This window comes from Acartia tonsa, chromosome 14, assembly GCF_053477335.1.
Source record: "Acartia tonsa isolate MP-2025a chromosome 14, ASM5347733v1, whole genome shotgun sequence".
Classification (NCBI taxonomy): domain Eukaryota; kingdom Metazoa; phylum Arthropoda; class Copepoda; order Calanoida; family Acartiidae; genus Acartia; species Acartia tonsa.
In genome coordinates this window covers 27,427,313-27,439,797 of record NC_137273.1, presented here as the reverse complement: position 1 = coordinate 27,439,797, position 12,485 = coordinate 27,427,313, and positions in this window count along the sequence as shown.

Sequence of the window (12,485 nt, the reverse complement as noted above, 5' to 3'; positions counted from 1 at the left end):
TAATAAGTTTATTATATTAAAGGCTACTAGAACAATATATCAAGATAATATGTTTGTATGTCTATATCTAATAAGTTTATTATATTAAAGGCTACTAGAACAATATATCAAGATAATATGTTTGTATGTCTATATCTAATAAGTTTATTATATTAAAGGCTACTAGAACAATGTATCAAGATAATATGTTTGTATGTCTATATCTAATAAGTTTATTATATTAAAGGCTACTAGAACAATATATCAATATATGAAATATATTTATGTGTCTATATCTAAAAAGTTTATTATGTTAAAGGCTACTAGAACAATATATCAAGATGTAAAATATTCGTGTATAAGAAAGGTGGGAAAACAAACCAGCAAACATTGATATGAGCATATATTTAAATATTTATGCTTTAAAGATTTTTAGGCTGATTTTAATCAGGTTCTTTTAACCCTTTACAGTCGGGCCCCTTGCCGCACCTTAATCAGTCGGGGGGGGGGGGGGGCGTTCAACGCCCCCCCTTATTATCTCAGTTCCTATTAGAGCTAGAGGGCTAAATTTTTTTGTGCAAGTCCCCTGTTTGATAATGAATTTCCGACCTTTTATAAGTCTAAGTCAATTTTCGCTTCCTTCACCCTTTTATTTAACAACCTTTGTTTTTAGGTCCTTTTTTACTTAAAAATTTCAAACGGCTGTAATTTTCTTATTTTTGAAGCTAGAAGAAAATTTTTTTTCCAGAAAATGTTTATCTTTATGTAAATTTTACATTAGAAATATCAAAATATAAATTTCAGCGGCCGCAGCTGTACTTGGCAGCTGCCAGCCGCCGCAGTCGGCGGTCGGCGGGAAAACGGCGGCGGATCTTCATGAAATTTTAATACGTTATGTAGACATGTAAGAAAAGCTTAAGTTTAAAATTTGAAGTCTCTAAGTCAAAAATTGCGGCCACAGGAGCCTTTTAAAGATTTCTGGAGACCTGGAGGATCAGGACCTGCAGGATCATACCTGGAACCTGAAAGTGACTTGAACACCTGTATTTTATATAAGGATGTACTACTAGAGGATTTTTTAGTATTTTGGTATGATAAAATGCTTTGTTTTAGTCAAAAAAATATTTTTGCTCTTTACCTGGATGACCCTGCCAGGTTTGTTGGCATCCTGTGCCCGCCAGGATGGAGATATTCAAAAAATTCCAACTCTCAGTTATGTGTCATACCCATACTTAAAAAGTCAAGCAGTTTGGGCTCTTCATCTTTCACACACAGAAAATGAGATAGAAAAAACCGGATGGGGGGGCGTTCAACGCCCCCCCCCTCCCGACCGTTAAGGGTTAAGAGCTGTAATTCAGTTGGACGAACTCTTTTATTTTTTTAAAAATGAATACTTAAAATTCATATTTCTAGCATGGCTTCGAAACCTAATAATATCCGATGGATGAGTACCGGCTTCGTATTTGCCCAATTATTATGATAAATATAGAATTATTAGCAGTTTTGGGGTTAGGTCAGGCGTTCGGGGCTAACAAAACTGGTTTAATATATTTTTTATTCGAATATCCTCGGAAAGCGATGCGATAAATAACCTTTTTGGCCATTTTATGAAAACGTACAAAATAGATACACATACTGGTCGACGTATTTTATTCAGTAATCAGGGATAGCTCAATGCAAAAAAATATTAACCCTGCCTTTGATTAAATAAAGAGATATCACACCCTTTTTACAACTTTAATGTATTTAATTTTATTATAGAAAAAAGATCAATAAAAATAATACCTAAGAAAAAAAATATGAAAGAACAAGTATTTTATTTATTTATATAATTCCTTATGAGTATTTATTAATTTTCATAAATAATAAAAATAAATAAAACTGTAACAGTATAAAAGGATTCTAAGACTTCAATGACCTAAGTAAGCACTAGAGGTTTTTGTATTAAGGAGTATTTATTGGTTGAAATTGGTATATGTCTTTGTCCGTCCGTCTGTTCCCTCATTAGAGAAATATTATTTGATATTTGAACGGTTGTTCTTAGAGATCTCGCTAAACGATAAAACTCGCATTTACAGAAAATCTTCTTTAATCTAAGGATTTAAAAAACCAGCTGTATTTAATGTATGGGATATCTATTCATTATGTCACAAAATGGTGCACATCCCCACTGATAAATAAAATTACCCATACTATTGGTTGAAATTTTAAACACTATAAAATTGAATAAACCATAAAAACAAATGTACCCAAAATTTTTACGCCAACAAATGAGAGAACATAATTCTGATTCTTTGAGTACTAGTATAAATTACAGTCCAATGTCTCCTCCCTCCCTGTATTTATTACTGAATTTTTGTTGTTTCGGAAATATTCATTATACTAGTTATTTCTTCAATTACTAAGAGATATTTCATACACTTGGCCTAAGTCAAAGCAGATGGACAAAAAACCATATGATTATTAATCAAAGATCACTTTTTAAAAGAAAAGATTTTCTATATTTAAAGTTGTACGTCTATCCGTATAATTTTTCAATAAATTTTATTTTGACTTTTATACAACTGTGATGTAAATATTAATATAGGCAAAATATCAATAATCTAGAAAAAATATAAAGACAATGTAGAGCAGCAATAACGTGTGTACCGGATCGGACGTTCTTGCTATCTTTTTAAAAACCAATATAGGCCGCCTCGAGCGGTGTGGCGGCACTTTACGTTGAGTTGGTAACGTTGTGGCTGAAACGATTCAAGAGCGAAGCGACTCGTTCCCTTCGGCTGTACGTCTCCGATAAGTTAAAGAACAAAACTATACACAAGTACCCACAGGGGATTTGTAAGTTTCTGGATAATTAATGGCAGCTAGAGATAGCTGCATAAAAATTGGAGTTGATACTCTACTAACAACTGTTTGTGCGGAACTGATGTATTTTCAATAGACAAGTATAGTTTACACAAATTAATGAATACATATTATAACATTATACATATAGGAAAATTACAGAGAGTATTGGAGGGCGTTTCTGATCATACAGGGATGGCTAGGGATACACGTAGGTCTGCACATGATATATCAGCAGGCCGGAGGGTATGTTGAGTTTCCCGTTTAGTCACGTTCAGTTGTGCCGTGGAAATCTCCGTGATGCATTGAGGATGCCGAATCCCTGGATAACTGGAGCCTTTCTCTATAAAAGTACATAAGTTAAATATCGCCTAAAACCTACACGCGTAGATTATAAAAAGGTCAGATATACATATTTATGCGCAGCAAAATATGTATATTGATTTCTTGGAAAAATATGGGCTCACATGATGATATCATACGATTTTAACAAAATATAAAAAGTACAAATGTTTCATAATTTTAACTCGAGATCCGTCATTTGTAGGCTTAAAAATGCAAATGAAAGTAAAATCAAAAGAGAAAAATAAATGCTTTAAAATGCTACTAATTTCATAAAAATCTGTCCACTCGTTTAGGATCACGAAAATGTCATTCTGCTTATTTTATAAGTATCTCAAGTAAGACCCACTACATTTTCTCCCCTTTTTATCTGGCTAGACAGACGTGCCAGATAACATAACGCTCAAATTGGCAAAGACAACAGACTAGACGGCCAATTATACCTATTATTCTGTCATGGTATTAAGGTCGATATCCTAGATGTTTTAGTCGCAGTGTTGTATGATGGCAAGGATGCAGGATCCAAAATGATGGGCTGTATCTCTGTCATCTGTATCTTTGGGGTTGATGTCGTTGGGAATAGCGACGTTGTCTCTGCTGATGTCGTAGGTTCTCGCCTCTCAGTTCTGGTATCGGCCTTCTTCTTCCTCATAAGCTTCTGGTAGGAATGCTTGTTATAAAGATAAAGGTGGGCAACTAGGGCGATGGCGGCTCCAGGTCCTACACGTAGAAATGTGAGGATGATGCATATCAGATCAGTAATAAATTTTAGCCCTAGGATGACCAGGCATGCGAATGCCATTAGATCGCCGTATTCATGGAGCCAGCTCTTGACGCTGCTCCACAAGTCGATTTCGCGTTCCATGTCAGGCACTAGATTATCAAGGGTGTACAGGGGTAGGTTGTTGGTAGAAAGTTGGTTACAATTTCCGTCTCCGATGCAGAGTCCGTAGGTGATCTCCTTCAGGCTTGCCTCGGTGTAGGAGGGGAAGGTGAGGGTGTGTAACCATTCAGCTCTCTCTCTTTCCGTGTAGATTCCTCCATGGCTGTAATCCGTCCAGTTAACTAGAGGGGTGTCGATAGTTATCTCCATGGGGGCCTGAGTCTTGATGATGGCGGGGGTCAGCTGAACCCAGCCTTCCTTAGACTTGACAGTTAAGGGGAAAGTCGCGGAACAGGTTACCCTTGTAGAATGCAACTTATAATGTTTAGTTGCAGCATCTGCATAGCCATCAGGATCCAAAGGTATATCTTGATAGCAGTTTACGTCGTCCTTGATCTTCTGAGTCCTCTTGGTGCACTGGAAGGTCATCAACAGGTCTCCCTTCAAGAGTCCGTAAGTCTGCTCATGTAGCAGCACTGGTTGGGCTGACTCTCCATGGTAATGGGTCTCGCATATGGTCTTCCGTAGTGTTACATCTAATTGGCTGAAGGTTTGGCGCATACTGTAGGCTAAATAATTTAAATGTACTGCCGCTTGAAGGTTCACATCTATCTGTCCGGGGTCGATGGTGGCGAGTCTGCTGAGGTCGCTGGTCTTGCCCAGGTAGATCCTGTCGTGGTCCGTGGTCAGGACATTGAAGGGGCAATGCATTAGCTTCATTGCGCCTGTAGTGTTGAGTAAAACTTGCTGCTGGTGGTCCACTAAGTAGGTGTCCATGGTGGTGAGGGGGTTGATGGTGTTGACCATCTGTAGAGTGCAGGAACTGTCGTTGATATTCCAGACGAATGTCGCGGCGCCAGTGATGCACTCCCCTTTATGATATGGACATGGTAGAGATAAATGGTCAGTCTCACTCTCTACCTTGTTGTTGCTAACCAGGAAGGTTTCTTCTTTAAGTAGAATCTGGTACTCGGCTAGCTTCAGGGTGTTGTAGTGGATGGTGTCGCCCATGCGGATGGTCTGCCCAATGCAGGTGATCTTGTCATCTTCCATCTTCAATGATCCGGCTAGGGTTGCTGAAACGTAGGTCGGGCGGTTAAGTTTTACTTTAATTGGGTCACCGTAGCCAGAAATTTGATATTCCTGGACTAGTGACATGCGGCGGCAATTTTCTGCAGTAATCTCCTCGTGCCTCATGGTTTGGGGTACCTGCTGCAACTTGAGATGGCCCCAAACTCCACACTTAAAATGGTATAGGGATACCCTCACTTCGCAGGAGTATCCATATACCTTAGTCAGGGTTGGCCTCTGTAGAATTGTGTAGCGCTCCTTCACTGGAACTTCTTCTGTAGGTTCCTCTGCTCTGCATATTGTTTCCTTGTTAAATTTCTTGATGGTAGAAGGGTTTGTGCAATCTATAATGTCGAGTGAGTAAGCCTCACTAGTTGGTGCTACCGAAGCCGTTAGCACCGCGATCAGTGGAAGGAAGATTATCGACATGATAAAATTCCACCTCGCGAGTCTCTAGGATCACCGCTTGACACACTCGCTGATTCTTGTTGAACTCCACTGCTTCGGTACTCAAGTTCCAAAAGACTGCTTGTATCTCGCCGGTGTAGTCGCTGTCCACTAATCCTGCCAGTAGAATTACTCCTTCCCGTTCTATGCTTGAACGGCCGAACAACTTGAGAAAATATCCGGGGGGTACACGGGTGTGTAGCTTGAGAGGGACGCAAGTCTGCTGTCCAGGGGGAAGTATTGTGTGGGCGGGGCAGTATATGTCATGGCCCGCACTTTCTCTCGTACCCTTGTGTGGCAGCTTTACTCCGCGTTTGACGGGGATTCTGATTGTCCGCGCAAGTGTCGCCACTGCAGGCGGGTCCATATCCTCGTTCGAGCTGTCCAACACCTCCTTGCTCTCTTCCACTTGCTGTTGCCAAAGTGTCCCACTCCTCTGTTTCTTTCCTCCGGATTTAGCCCTCTCCCCTTTTTCGGGTGAGTCCGTGGACGGCTCCTCGTTGTCGCTCAGAGCGCGCTTCTCTACCCGGGGTGCGGAAGGGTATGTGTATGTAGCTCACTCGCGCTCTCTATCTCGGCGCGGTGTCTGCGGGGGCGAGCTCCTTCTCGGGCTTCTCTCTCTATCAGGGGTTCGCTTGGCATCTCTCCGTTGGATGCCCAAACCGGATGGTTCGCAAGATTGATCTCTCTCCCTCCCTCTCTTCTCACTCTGCTCTCTGCGCGGTGTGCGCTGCATCGTTGGTGATCTGGGCGGTGGTGTGTCCGGTAGGGGAAGGTTGAGGGGGTCAATGTTGGGCGGTGGTGGTGGTGCTCCTCCCGGTCTATTGGGGGGTCCTCCCTCTTCATCGCTGTCATCCCCATTTGAGAAATCAACTCTTGGATTAGGCGGCTTCGCCTGCTTTTCTGGATTCAAGGGAATTTGCTCCCCTGCCTCATCTCCGTCTTCTTCAAATGGTTCTGGGGGAGAAGTTGGGTCTCCGTCTGTCATTGCTGGGGGGTAATATGGTTTTAACCGACCAACATGTACAACCAAGTCCTCCTTTTCTCCCGCTGGTATTGTCTGGATTTTATATAAAACGTCGGCACACTTCTCGGTAATTAAGTATGGTCCACTCCAATGTTTGGTCATCTTCTTCTTCGCTTTACCATGGTTGGGTGCCAAATAAAAAACTTTATCGCCTACTCTAAATTCGCGATTGCTGTGGTACTGCAAAGCATTTCTTCGAATGGTGCTTGCTTGACTCTTCGCCATGGCTTCATACATGGTCGTGTATCTATCCAACAAATTTCTCACGGCTGTGGGAATATCCTTGTCATCGTCGGGGTTTGGTAACCGCAAAATCAAATCCGCGGGTAGAGTAGCCTCTCTACCCTGGAAGGCGAGAAAGGGGGTCACGCCGGTGCTGCTGTGGATCCTTGTGTTGTAAGCCAGGACAACTCCAGGTAGATACTCTGGCCATAGAGTCTCCCGTCCTTGGATCACGGTTCTCAGCGTCTCTTCCATGGTCCGGTGCCACCTTTCTATGAGGTTGCTCTGGGGGTTCGCCACGGGGCCTAGCTCGTGCTTGACACCGAGCTTCTGCAAGAGTTTCTTCATGATGGTGTTGCAGAACTCTTTCCCTTGGTCGCTGTGGAATGCCTGCAGGCATCCGAAGGTACAAATGAACTTGTCCATTATCGTCGTGGCGACCTCGTCAGCGTTCTTCTGTTTCAAGGGGTACGCTTGAACAAAGCGCGACCATCCGTCCTGTAGCGTCAGGATAAAATTGTATCCTTCTGGGGTTGTGTCGAACTTGCCTACCACATCCATGTAGATTGTCTGCAGAGGATACCCGTTTTGAATGGGCACATGCACTCCTATCTTGATGTTGGCCTTGATGTTCTTCTGAACGCAGTCATGACAGACGGCGATCCTCAGGCGGATGTCTGCTTGATGTCCCACATAGTAGAAATTCCTCAAAAACTTTGATATCGTGGAGTGCATGCCAAAGTGCGCTCCAGTGGTAGTTCTGTGGCAGTGATTGAACACCTCTTCTCTCAGGGACAAAGGGACCATTATCCTGCGTCGCTTCCCTGTGAAGGTCTGTATCTCCTGCTCAATAACTCCATCTTCTGCGATCCTCAAAGTGTCAAAAATCTCGGCCAGCCGGTGCACGTCCCTACTCTCTCCACGCAGAGTTGCCTTATCTGGTGCACGCCGGCCGACGCCAATCCATCTACGAACCTTCTCTAAAATAGGGTCGTCTAACTGATGCTTGTATACTCTGTCTCTATACCGTTCTTTGGTGTTGGGAAGCTCGTCGGCAGGCTCATCTTCCACAGCAACGACATACTCCTCTTGCTCAGCCTCTTCCTCGGCTGTCGGGTCTGGCATATCAGCATCGGTGCGCCGGCTTAACGCGTCGGCATTGGTGTTGAGTCTCCCCGGCCGATGAACCACACGGAATTCATAACCAGCCAGCTCCTCTGTCCACCTGGCCATCATGCCAGTGTTCTTCTTCAGTGACTTCAACTGCTTGAGGGCGCTGTTATCCGTATTTATTTGGAACGGCTTGAAGCTCAGGATCGTCCGAAACTTTCTGATGCCATAAATAACTGCGGAGGCTTCCCCTTTCCATGAGGGATATCTCTGCTCCGCGCCAGTTGTCTTGTGTCCCATGGCGGCGATCAACCTTTCGGCGCCATTCTGAACCTGACTCAATATCGCACTAATGGCTCTTCCTGAATAGTCGGTGGTCAGTTGGAACGGGGTATCCGCTTCAAAATCAGGCACAGCGCGGATGGGTGCGTTCTGGAACTTGTCCTTCAACTGCTGGAACTGCTCGTCCATCCCTGGGGTCCACTCTATCTTCGTGGCTTTCTTCTGTGCATTCATCTCACACGTCAAGTCGGCGTACTCAGGTATGAAGGTCCTGTATTACCCGTAAAAACCGAGAACACTATTCAGTTCGGCGACTGTCGTTGGCGGCGGCCAGTTCTTGATACGCTCCACATACTCAGGCACCATACCAATACCTTCATGACTCAGCATGTGGCCAAGGTACTGTATCTTCTTCTGGAACAACTTGCTCTTCTTCGCCTTCAGCTTGATTCCAGCCTTGCGGTGGGCCTCAAAAACCTGTCGCATCTGTGGTACGTGATCAGCAACTCTCAGGTTATACGATATTACATCGTCGAGGTAGCATTGCGCTACCTCGCTCCCCAGCGGGTTCATGGCGGTGCTGATGAATCTGCTGTAAACCGCTGGTGCTGTGCTGATGCCGAAGGGCATGCGGCGGAATTGCCACAAACCCGTTGGCGTGGCAAAAGCCGTCAGCTCCCTGGATGCTGGATCGATGGAGATGTTGAAGTAGGCGGCCGTGGCATCTAACATAGAATACACACGGTGCCCTCCTGCGCGGTCCAATAAAGTCTGTATCCTCGGCAGCGGGTAGCTGTCTTGCTCAAGACAGTTGTTTAACCTGCGGAAGTCCACTGCCCATCTGATCTTTCCATCTTTCTTGCGCACAGGAACAAGGGGGCTCGCCCATGGTGATGAACTCGGCTCAATCACTCCTTGGTTGAGCCAGTCGGCCATCTGCGCCTCCAGGTCCTTCAACATCTTGGGGTTCAACTCCCTGTATCTCTGCCGAATGGGCTCCATCCCTGGCTTGAGTTTCAACTTCATTGTTACCAGGTCTGTGTGCCCAGGGGCCTCTCGACTGAATATGTCTCTGTACTCATAAATAAGCTCCTTGACTTGCTTCTTGACGTCGGGGTGCTCGTTCAGTAGCTTGTTGTCCTCCATCTCCAGGTCCTCCCACACTTCCTTGAACGTGGGGTTCTCCATCTGCTCCTTCGTCATGGGCTTGCTGGGGTCGCTTGCGTTGGTCGTGGACATCGACTGTATATACTCGTGGGGCTCTCTCAACACCAAGCTGTCGGTGTTGATCACCATACTGCTGTCCTCACAAATCTCGGCGGTGAACACACACCCGGCCGATGCGACACACGGCTGCTCCTGTAAATTCACAACAGGTATGCGAACAATCCCATTTTGCTGAGCTCTGTATACTCCTTCCAACACGCGCACTGGACTATCATCTAAAACGGTCTCTTCTACCATGACAGTCATTTGCGGTCGGAGTTCTCGACTAGGAAGAAAATTCAAGACAGACACTGATTCTGGTGCGAGAATCCTAGTCGCTTGGACGGACAAACGGACAGGACGCGGCCGCTTACCTACTGCGACGGTTTTCAAACGAACGGCCGGCCCTTGGGAATTACGCAGCGGTCCCTTGACATTACGAGTCCAAACGTTTTTGCGCTCAAAATCTACTTTTGCTTTGTGCTTAAAAGAAAGTTGCGCAACATATGATTCGACGGAATCCGGTTTAAGTGCTAAAAACTCACGTGAATGGTGCACATTACCATTCGCAAAATTATCTTCTGCTTTACATAATTCTTTAACAGTGGGTTTACAAACATTTAAGGCACTACTATAGCTACTTATTTCTGCATTCAATTCCTCGAAGGCTCGTAATGAAACACTTATCTGAGGGTTGGGGGGCGAGTGCTCCCCCGGCGGTTTTCCAGACCGCTCTTTGTCTTCTGAGGCACTTGGAGCCTCGGAGTCGATGGACTGCACAAGCGGAACTCTCGTCTGCTTCACGACTAACCCCGCCTGCGCTGGTGATGAATAATCTAGAACTCCACGAATCTCCTCGACCCACTTGCACCCAAGATTGATGGGGGTGCGAAGCTCAGATATAACCAGGGCCTCTCGAATGTAGCTAGGACAGTCATCTCCCAAGATGACACTGATGTTGTAAACACGGCCCGTGACGTCCATATCTCCGCCATTCGCCGCTGTTCCTACTGTTAAATCGCAAGGAACGTTCGGCAACTGTAGCTTCCGGGCTAACTCCTCATTTACGGCGACTCCTTCGTGCAATTTATTACCGGTATCGATGAGACCGTAGGTCTGCACAGTCGGTCCATTTGCACGCAGGCTGATCTTAACCATGGCCCGGGCGCCTCGTCGTCCTTGCATCTGGTTGAGGGTGGTAGGGTCTACAGCTGCTGAGGGACTCCGACCTACCGACGGGAGCCCTCTCTCACATTTTTTGAAGTCTTGCTTCGGTGGCCAACTGCTTCCAGACAGTTGACATCTCCATAGAACTGCGCCTGGTCATCATCTCCTACGCCGCTGTCATTGTCTCCAGGTTCGTTGGCACACATCTCTCGTACGGCGTGGCGGGCACGGTCTTGCTGCTGCCGGCCGCGTCCATTGCCGCTGGCGTTCTTCTCCTGGTTCCTCTTGCGCACGTTCGCCAGCCGGTCCTCAGGAATAGTACACGTCTTCTGCCAATGGCCAGGCGTGCCACACCGCCGACAGTTGCCTTTCGGCTTGTCTTTGGTGGCACCGCCCGTACCTTTACTCGCTTGCTGCTTCTTCTTAGGACAATTACGCGAGTAATGGCCATTCTGGTTACAGTTATAGCACTTGACGCTACTGTTTCCATCTCCGACAGCGTTGACCTCCATATCCTCGGTGCCGTCGTTGCGATAGATGACACGGTTGGACGTGGCGAGGCCATCCATGGAGGTATCCTCAGCATCTCCATGGTGAATAAGTTGGCGCTGCGTGGCAATCTCGTTCATAATAACATTCCGTAGGACACCCATGCTGGTAATACTAGGTAACTGACAGAAAACTCTTTTCCGTACCTCTCGATGGCGTAGACCAAGGGTTACCTCTTTCCGGAATTGACCTGGGTCGCGGTTGTCCGGGGAATAGGCTTTCAACCACATCTGCTCTTTCTTAGCGAGGTAAGTCTGCGGAATCTCGTTCTTGCCTTGCGACAACTGCTTATACGCGTCCTTGTTGATGTCTGAATCCGAAGGTGCTAAGAAGATAGCGTCCAGCCTCTCCATCACTTGGTCATAGCTGAGCGAATCTTGGTTGTCGGCGACTTCTCTGGCCATCTGGAACGCTTCTCCGTCGAGACTCATGATGTATTGGCCTTTCCTGCCCTCTTGATCTGATGGGTGATGACGGGCAATTCTAAACGCATTGGCCATCTTCGTCTTGTGGCCGTCCCAATCTTCTCCTGCACGGTTGCAAAACCAAGGGAAATTCTGCTTGTTAAGCTTCCTGCGCTGGTTCTCCAACCAAGTGTTGCCTAGCGCAATGAGCTGAGCCTGCTCATTCGGCGCTCCTTCCTGCTGAGCCTCGTGAATCGCAAGATTCAAATTCAACTGTTCTAGGTCGGCAGCTTGTGCCATCTTTGAAACTTAACGAAAGTTCTTCAAAATTTAAAGAAAACTTTACCAAGTTGGTGCTCCAAGCGTCAGAATGGTCCCACACTGGTCTCCAAACACAGTGATCTTCGTCCTTTCTGGCCTCAGTTCTCATAAAACTGTCTGGTTGCACACAATCGTCCGAAATTACCGTAGTTCCTCGGGGTAATTTCCACGTAAATCTCCTGTTGAGCACTTTAGTTTATCCAAACACAGCTGACACCAGTTTGACTGTACCGGATCGGACGTTCTTGCTATCTTTTTAAAAACCAATATAGGCCGCCTCGAGCGGTGTGGCGGCACTTTACGTTGAGTTGGTAATGTTGTGGCTGAAACGATTCAAGAGCGAAGCGACTCGTTCCCTTCGGCTGTACGTCTCCGATAAGTTAAAGAACAAAACTATACGCAAGTACCCACAGGGGATTTGTAAGTTTCTGGATAATTAATGGCAGCTAGAGATAGCTGCATAAAAATTGGAGTTGATACTCTACTAACAACTGTTTGTGCGGAACTGATGTATTTTCAATAGACAAGTATAGTTTACACAAATTAATGAATACATATTATAACATTATACATATAGGAAAATTACAGAGAGTATTGGAGGGCGTTTCTGATCATACAGGGATGGCTAGGG